At 47.6% G+C, this 9169-nt stretch overlaps 1 long non-coding RNA gene across 1 annotated transcript; it reads right to left on the bottom strand.

The window, feature by feature from the left end:
- Positions 1–836: 836 nt before the first annotated feature.
- Positions 837–8527, bottom strand: LOC146756838 (uncharacterized). The gene is made up of 3 exons (XR_014937160.1): positions 8400–8527; positions 6468–6638; positions 837–1093 (listed from the first exon to the last, which is right to left on the bottom strand). It is a non-coding gene; the product is annotated as an uncharacterized LOC146756838 (long non-coding RNA).
- Between the last annotated feature and the right edge of the window lie 642 nt (positions 8528–9169).

Raw genomic sequence — 9169 nt, 5'->3', positions numbered from 1 at the left:
TTGGCAGCCCCTGGAGAAATGCTATGGCACACAGAACACCTTTGTATTGCACTGACTGCTGCCATGCAGCATGGATTTAACACACCAAATCCAGAGGAGCATGACTGCATCTAACTGCCCTGAGAAAAACTACTGTAGCTGAAGAGATGAGGAGGCAGCTGCTCATCTGCAGAACAAGCAGTACTGCCAGACATTGGGCCAGGTGAGCACCTCCTGCTGCAGCGTGATGATGACAGGGCTGGAGATGATCTGCAAAGCCAGCTTAAAAGTGGGAGACGTGAGTCAACATGGCAGGAGGACAGAGGTGTTAGGGAGCAGCCAAGGCATCAAAGAGTATCAGAAGGCTTTGAAAAGTATCACAAAGTGACAGCCAGGAAGACTGGGATATATCATGAGCAGCAACCTGGATGCTAGAGATTATTTGCTCCCATACAAAATGGTAGAGATCTTGCTGCAGACATCCCAAAGCCAGGCAAAATGGGAACCCAGAGCTCTGCCTGCACGAACCCCACAGCCATAGCATTGCAAGCTGAGCTGCCTTGCTGTTTGTTGCATTCATCCCAATCCCTGTGATTGAAGACTCAGAATGCAGTCAAGGCGATGACTGAGCATGAGAGTGACTTTATTCAATAAAAGACAGGAGGGCTTGAGAGGTCAAGGGTGAAGATGGGACTCCTCTTGTCAAGATGAGAGTGGCTCAGAGCTGGTGCTGCTGCCTGGTGCCTGGGACTGGCAGCCTGACTCTAAGTCCCCATCTAAGATGCTCAGCTTCACCTCACTGATGCTGCCCTGCTCCTGCATGGTGGTGCTGCTGCTGGGACACTCGGGCTGTGCTTGGGATGGGCAGCACTGCAAAGGCGCTGGGTCACAATCCAGGCAGGTGACTGCTGTGTCTGGCAGGCTCAGGTCAGGAGCTTCAGCAGAGCCAGGAGATATGAGAGCATGAACGTGGATGAGCCCCTTGTGTCCATCACTGTTACCATGTGGAAGGCTGTCATCCGAATTGCAGCGATTCATGCTTAATAAGAACTCTCCATTGATGGAAAGACACTGCTTGGTTTGGATCTTTGGGGTTGACAAGGGCTCGAATCACCTAGGAAGGCATAGAAACACAAGGGTTAGTTTCAAACATTTGCAAGTTGAATCATGAAAGGTTGTTGATACTTGGTAATAGAGTGGCGGCAGGAAGAAGCAAGTAGGCTTGAAGCAGCATAGCCACTGTCTTGAAAGTGATCCTCATTCAGGTCCAGCTCGTGTGTTGTTTCACTGTAATCTGCTTCTTTGGGTCTACCTAGTGGGCAGCAACACTCGAGCTGTTACTGATATCATTGAAAAGAACTGGAGACAATTGTTCTATTCCTAAGAGCTTCAAGGTGCCTAGAAGCACAAATAGAAACCAGCAGTATTTCATCACTTCACCAAAAGGAAGGTCAAACACCTGAGCTGTGAAGAGCAGTTACAGAACCTATGCATAAGATCACACCAGACATACTTTGTTCTAACAACAGTTATGGCACATAGTCCATTTCCTTCAATATTCCCAAAATGAAATGATGTGGAGCATTACAGGGAAAGAAACACTGCACACAGACACTATGACCCTGATTAGACTCAAGCAGCAGACTTAAAACAAGTCAGAGTTTTTGATTCCAGGATATTTCAGGACCTATCGTGTGAAATTCAGTTACACAACAGTGCCTAGGTGCCTGCGTTTCAAGCAACTTTCAGATCACAGCCATGTAAAATAAAAACAAATTCAGTGCAGAAATAGCAAGCCTGTACCTTAATACTCATGAGATTATCCATTTTTTACAGCACTCTGACTAAGTTCTAAAACTTGCTCATCCCAGTTCACTTCAGCAAGTTCCACCAATTCAAGCAACGCAGTTCTGAGATCCGGTGTATGTTGTGCAGATAGAATTGAACAGTGCAGAAATAATCTCTGACAGCTTTAAGAGCTCTGTTCTGCTTACAAACTCTCAGTCCAAAACTATTCACAGTTTTAAGGAAATGAACACCTGAAGCAGTTGGATCATCTGCCATTTGCCGCATTCTGCTTCTTGGCATCATGATTAGCACAAAGGGTTTTCTGCTGTCCTGCAGAGATGGACAAAGTCCTGCTTACAAATGGACCAGGTTTCAGTGTACAGCAGAGTTTGTACCAGACTAACAAGCCACGTCATTCAATTCATGTGCTCAGGTTGTTATGCACTCCGAAAGGAAACAGAACTAACTGTTGGATTCTGAAGGCAATCTGTGGGGTCCTACATTACCTCCTGATTCTGGAAGAGGAAATTCTAATAGCAAATGCAGAACTTTGATCTTTGTAGACATGAGAAGAGCTGGCATTTAGGAACATTCATTTCAGGGAAATCAAATGATGTGTCTATATTTTTACTACAGATAGTATAGGGAGCAGCCAGTTGAAGAACCAGATACAAAAAAATCCAGCCCATTGGCAGGAAAATACTTCTCCTTAAATTCTGTATGCTATCATGGTACAGAATTAGGCTACAGTGCCACATAGGCCAACCAAGCGTAGAACCAAATCCACAAAATACTGGTAGACAAAGCAGCAAAAACAGGGACAATATTCAGCAGACTGTGCTGTGGCCTTTCTACCCACAGCTCAGCATGTTCTGCCATCCGAAAAGCAAGGCCTCTTGTCAAGCTCAGCTATTTCCCTTCTCAGTGTATTCTAGCACCACTGATACCCACTGGTATCCTCCTGTAGAGTGCCATCATATTGTCATCATCCAAAGGAAAAACCCACACAGCAGAGCATACAGCACTACACCCATGCTCCAAATATCCGCCTGAAAAACAAAAAGACAAGCTTACAAACCTGAAGCACCTCAAATGGCTTCCTGACAGACTGGATTGTCTGCCCTTGCCAAAGCCCACATATAGCCCATGAAAAGCTGGCTCTTTCCCTCAGGAAATAAAACCTTATCGTCCCAGAGAAAGCATATAACCCTCATTCAATTGCCCTTCCACTCAGCTTAGAGCACTACTAAAACCAGCATCTTCACCTTAGCTCATCACACTGCTGCACTTCCTTTTACAAGGATTTCACTGGCAAAAATGAAATCAAAGCCGTCACAAGGGATTTAGCACAGTTACGTGTTACTGGCTACGAGAGCTGTCAGCACAGTCACCTGTCTGGCTTTGCTGCTGTTCTATTTATGTAGAGGCACAACAAGGTTCAGACACCTCACAGTGCAATTCTCACTTTGACTGTAAAGAAAAAGGAGGCTTGAAAAGCAGCGTGTGGAAAACAAAGAAACAAGAATTAGAACAACAGTGGGGCCATGGCACTTGTAGGAATTGCTCCGCCTTTAACAGTGATTCAAGAAGTACGAGGGCATCCCAAACCAGACCAGTTTGGACAGATTAACAACTGCAAGTAGTGGGTTCCAAAATTCCAGACATGAAATCAAAGCTGGAAAAACTCTTCACATTTTCATCTCTCAATTTTTAGTTCATTGTGCATTACAACGGAAACAATTCTTCACATACAACTTGGAAGCTAAAGACAAGTCTGACAAAACAGACTGCACAGAAATGATGGATAATTAACAGAGCAAATTGCTCTTTCAAACACTTAGTAATAGAAAGAGATCTCTGAAGTTGCTGTTCTGTAGAGCCCCAAAGCAGTCGCTTGAGGCAGTTCAGGATTAGCCTGAGACAAACCAGCCAGCTGTGTGAACTGAGACCAATTGCACTTTTCTAGTCTGTGGCCACTGACAGCTTCTGAGAGCTACCAAGCGATGCAACCTAGCAGAATTCAGAAGGGAAACCAAGAGAGCCTACCTGAGCTCCACTGCCTTTAAATGCTCTGTGGAGAGGGAAGGGAAAGAGGGGAAAACAAACACCGCTCTACATCCCTCTGAGCCAATAGACACTTTGCCCTGGATTAGCTCTGGTGCTGCATAAGCTGGGCTTCCACAGCATGTGTTCAGGCGGTAATCAAGGCCTGCCTGGAATAACACAAAAAATAGAGAGAAACGTTTGCTTTAACAGAGTTTATGTCTTCTGGTCATAACACTTGAGAAGCCTCAGAGGCTTCTTCTCCTGTGCATATTTTCATTCATCTTAGAGTTTGCTTTCATTCAATGTGACCTCTCTAGGCAAATATTGTCTAAGACCATGAGCATCACATAAATGTGCAGATCTCAAGCTGCTCACTTATCTAGTACCCTTGGCATGATGCTTTATTTTCCTCAGCTGATCATCTAGATTGTGTCTGTTGATTGTGCAACAACAGCCTGTTGATCTCGATTACCTGTGAGAGGCTCTAACTTTGGCCAGGAAAAATCATTTGAGGATAAGTAATTATCTGGGACTCAGTAAGTCTTCCCATGCTTTCATAACAGCAGAGATACACACACACACAAACTCGTGGAACCCCACTGCTTTGCACAATCCTGTGCACACTCACGTGTGTCATGCACTGATTTCCCAGCCAGTCCTCATAGGGTCTCTTACTTAGGACGGGAGTGTAGGGGAGCAGCCAGAAGCTGTTTGCATTCCCTGCTGTCTGCTGGGCAGCTTTGCTGGAGATGCTTGGGTTGCTTTGTTTTTCCTTGGGAGGTGGGAAGGAGCTTTGGGTTGGAGGCACATCCCGTGCCAGAGCATCCCAATGGCACGTGTGGGGCACTGATCTGCAGCAGATGAAGGGGAGGAGGTCCCAGCACAGCTCTGCACCATGCTCTGCCACACTGGGCAGCTTGTTCCTGGCTCAGCAGCGTCATCAGACAAGAAGCAGGGAAGGAAATCAAGGATGGGGGGTACCATCAAACGCAGTTAGTGCATGCCTGTGCAAGACAAACAGACCCAGAGCTTGCAGGTTGTTCCTGCTTTTGTAGCATTTGTGTGCTGTAGCTGAGCAAAAGGTTCTGCTGCTTGAATCTTCTTCTGCAAGAGCCACCTACCGGTAAATGTCTGCGGGGATGTAGTCGGTGTGCACGTCTGAAGCCATTTGAGAACCTAGTCGTTCTTGCTGCAGGACCCCTGTCTTCTGTTAAAAGCTGAACGGTCCCCAGAGCACCTGTTTCCATCAGCTACCACCATCCAAAGCAGCCAGCCTTCTTACAGTCACCTGGCCCAAACATCCCTTTTGCTGTACACTTGATTCCTGCAAGAGATGGGAGCTCGGCACGCACACCATCCTTCCAACACCCCATCCCTGCAGCAAGGGATCACAGCGCTGGCACAGCTGAAACAAAAAGGGTGTGCGAGTTTCCTGTTAGCACTCAGTGTGAACCAATCTACCACTGAGCAACACCGTGAGTCCCCACTCACCTCAGCACAGGTCAACCTGTAACCCCAACCTTCCCCTATCCACGTGCACACGCACACCCATTCACCACCCTGCCTGCTTTGCACACCCCCATGCACACTCTGCATCGTGTGCCCTCCTTTGCATTCACAGACGTGTGCAAACCATCCCTGGGAACACCTACGTGCCTACACCTTCCACAAACACCCCTTTGTGTGCACCTGTGTGCAACCCAACTCCTCAGCACACGCACGCGTTTGTGCCACCCTGTCCATGCACTCACCACGTGCCCTCCAGCAACCAAGGATTGCAGAGATGCTCCAGACTGTGCCAGAGATGGAATCTCAGAGTGCTGGGACATTATTGATCACTAAGGAAAACACTTGGAAGCATATTCAATCTGCAGAAGCTGTAATTACTGGGCACAGTTAGCTTTCCTATGGCTCAGCTGGAGGAGGCGGGTGCTCTCATACATCTGAGACACTCGCACAATGTTGGGATCATTCTGATGGAAACTATGTCTTCAGATATCATGGTTAAAACCATCCAAGATGATCATGCAGAGCCTTAGCTCTTGAGCAGCACTTCCTCCCCACCCTTCACTACTCCAAGCAGCTCCAACAAACTTCTCAGAAGAAATCCAGGCCAGCACAGACCTGGCAGACCAGAACCAAGTGCAGCTTGTGGGACGGCAGTGCCCACTCCTTGTTTCCACCCTGCTCCAGCAGGTTAAGGAGTCTGAGCCTCACTGGCCTTTGACAACTCAAGACTTTCAGCACCTCATGCAACATTTCTCACTAAGATACACCTAAGGCATTGAATTCTCTTCTCACTACCTCCTCCCAGTCCTCCCCTAGGAACAGAAACAATTCAGATTCTACAGCAAACTACAGCATCTGCACTGCAAGAGCACACTGAACCACCTGCAACAATGAAACATGGTTTTGGAGAGTGGGTATGAAAACACACCTTTAGACAGCTGTCTCCCTGTAGCCAAAAGGAAACCAAGAAGGAAAAGTCCAGCCTGAAACATGCCCATGCTACTAGCCCAGGTTTTTCACAGTCAATGCAGAATCCATCCTGTTCTTGAGGTAACAAACGACCAGTGAGTCTCCCGTTGCTCCACCCCTTCTCCTTCAAAGCCTGAAAAAGAAAGAATAAACAAGCAGAAGAAACCCAGACGTACCTTTCCACACACAGAGCAGAAAGTGGAACAGCAGTTGTCTCCTTCCTGAGACATGGTGGGGAGCATCCCAGAGGAAGCCCAAGTTCTTTGCTTCTCTCCACAGGGACTTCAAGCACTCTTGGCAAGAGCTGCTTTGGTTCTTTCTTCAATTGCTTCCATCACCAGAATCTCCTTTGGAAAAGGAACCCGAATGAAAGAATCAGCAAATGAAAAAGAATGAGCAATAGCCACTTTACCAGCTTTCTTCTGACACTCAATTTAGACTCTTGACTCGGGCAAGGTCTTAAAATCAACTGGTTACAAGAACTGTCCCAAAATATATCCAGCTTCTGTACAGCTGCCATTCTTTCTGACAGCGAGTGTAATCACAGAATCATAGAATGGCCCGGGTTGGAAGGGACCTCAAGGATCATGAAGATCAATCACCTCCCTGTCCCTGCTGGCCATCCCCTCTTCTGATGGAGCCCAGGGGACCATTTGCTCTCTGAGCTGCAAGAGCACGCTGATGGCTCACGTTCTGTTTTTCATCCACCAGGACCCCCAGGTCCTTCTCTGCGGGGCTTCTCTTAAGGACTGCTCCTCCCAGTCTGTAGAAATGCCTGGGATTCCTCCAGCCCAAGTGCAAAACCTTGCACTTTGCTGTGTTCAACCTCATTAGATTCACGTAGGCCAACCTCTCGGTTGAGCTCCCTCTGAATGGCATCCCTTCCTTCCACTGCGTCAGCCGCACCACTCAGCAAACAGCAGAAGGTGCACTCCATTGCATCATTGGTGTCTCTGATAACCATGTAAAAAAGCACTGGTCCCAAGACAGACTCCTGGATGACACCACTTGTTATCGGCCTCCACCTGGACATAGAACCATGAATCACCACCCTCTGTCTGTGGCCTTTCAACCAATCCCTTATCCACCAGGTGGTCCACCTGTCAAATCCACATCCCTCCAGTTTAGAGATAAGGATGTGGTGGAGGGCAATGTCAAAGATCTTGCTCAAGTCCAGGTCAATGACATCTGTTACCTTCCTTTTGTCCACAAATGCCGTCACTCCATCATAGAAGGCCACCAGACTGGTTAGGCATGGCCTTCCCCTGCTAAAGCCACGCTGCCTGTCTTGTATCACATGCTCATTTCTTATGTGATCAAGCATGTCTTTGAGGCAGATCTGTTCTTCACCATCTACATCAGTTACACATTTGAATCAAATAATTGGTGTTCCTGTCACCAAGAAAACCTCTTTGTCTTCTACTCCTGCTGCACTTCTGTGCTTTCATCAGAAGCAAAGGAAGAGACCACCTCCTAGATCCAAATTTTAAGAAACCAACACCCAATAGGTGTCATCTGAAGTAAAATAGCAGAGAAATTAAGATGACTCTTCTGCATCCAGCTTGGATCACTCCCTCACTCAGGCACACCACCATCAGATCAAGGAGATGCTGCCTTCAGCTTAGAGACTGTATGGGAAATCACAGCTTGAACCTCTGATTAATCAGCTGAGGCAAGTATTGGGTCAGCTGCGGGAGCACAGGTGAGAGTAATCTAGCTGTGCTCCCAGAAGGGGTGGACCTCGACTCAACCTCCTCTGAGACCTCATTTAAAGGCTGACCACCACTGAGACAGCATGTCTTAGAGATTGCTCCCTAGTTGAGGCTGCCTCAGCTTTCTAGTCAAGGTATCGATATTGGTGAGTTTCCCTTTGCTAATAACCTTAGGCTATTTACCACCATCTTGGTTAATATCTTTTTATTAACCACCCTTACAGAGACCATAAGGGTTTGGGCTTCCAAACTCTCAGCAAGCATTTGGATCAGCCAGCTTCCTGCCGAGGAGCCCCCTGCATCACTGCTGCCTATTCTGGTACCAGACCCGCAGATGCTTCAGAGCTCATTAGCATGGACTTCCTTCCTCCCCTCAGCAGCTGCTCCTGCACTCACCTTCATTCCTACTCAGATACCGGCCGCTTCCAGCACCAGCTGACCTGCAAGACACAGAAAGGAAAGGTGGGAGTCATGCAAACGCACAAGCCCAAGGCTGTGTCACCACCACACATGGCAGCCTCGGGAAGTCAGCTGAAACTACAGCCTTTGTCAGAATGGAAACAGGCACCGTCAATTAAGTGTGACCTCTGAACTCATTGCCACCATCAGAAATAGGCACTGAAATCGCTCACTTCACTGCAGCTGGTTAACTCCAAATTCTTTTGCTTTTGGGAAAATGCGGACACGGAATTGAAGGACACCAGAAAAACGACATCTACTTCATTGTAGGTGGTTAAGCTTGGAAGCAGGACTTGAGCAAGAAATGCTTCTCAGCTCCTTGAAAGGCACTAATCCTGACCTCTGCCACAGGTGGCTGAGTGACACAAAAGTTGAGCTGCCCATTCAGAAGCACGTGGAGCAGGCCATGGAGCGGTTAGATACCAACACATGAACAGGCACTTTCCCATTGGAAGGGAAATCCCTTCTCCCTGCCATGCCATGCCCACACCGCTCCTCAGGGCTGCACTGACAGCACAGACAGAATTGAAACATCTTTTGTCATCATTGTGGTTTTTCACAGACCCAGACAATGAGATACTGGGTTGCTGTGTGGGTTCCCAGGCGGCACTGCCATTTCCAAGCCATTGCTTCCTAGGGGCACAGAAAGGAAAACGCCTGAACAAAATTTCACCCAGAGATTGCTATTTTACCATTCTTCCATGCAA

This window comes from Coturnix japonica, chromosome 25 (genome assembly GCF_054131305.1).
Source record: "Coturnix japonica strain WE chromosome 25, WE-NBRP24, whole genome shotgun sequence".
NCBI lineage: Eukaryota > Metazoa > Chordata > Aves > Galliformes > Phasianidae > Coturnix > Coturnix japonica.
This window is presented reverse-complemented; position numbering and strand designations above follow the sequence as displayed.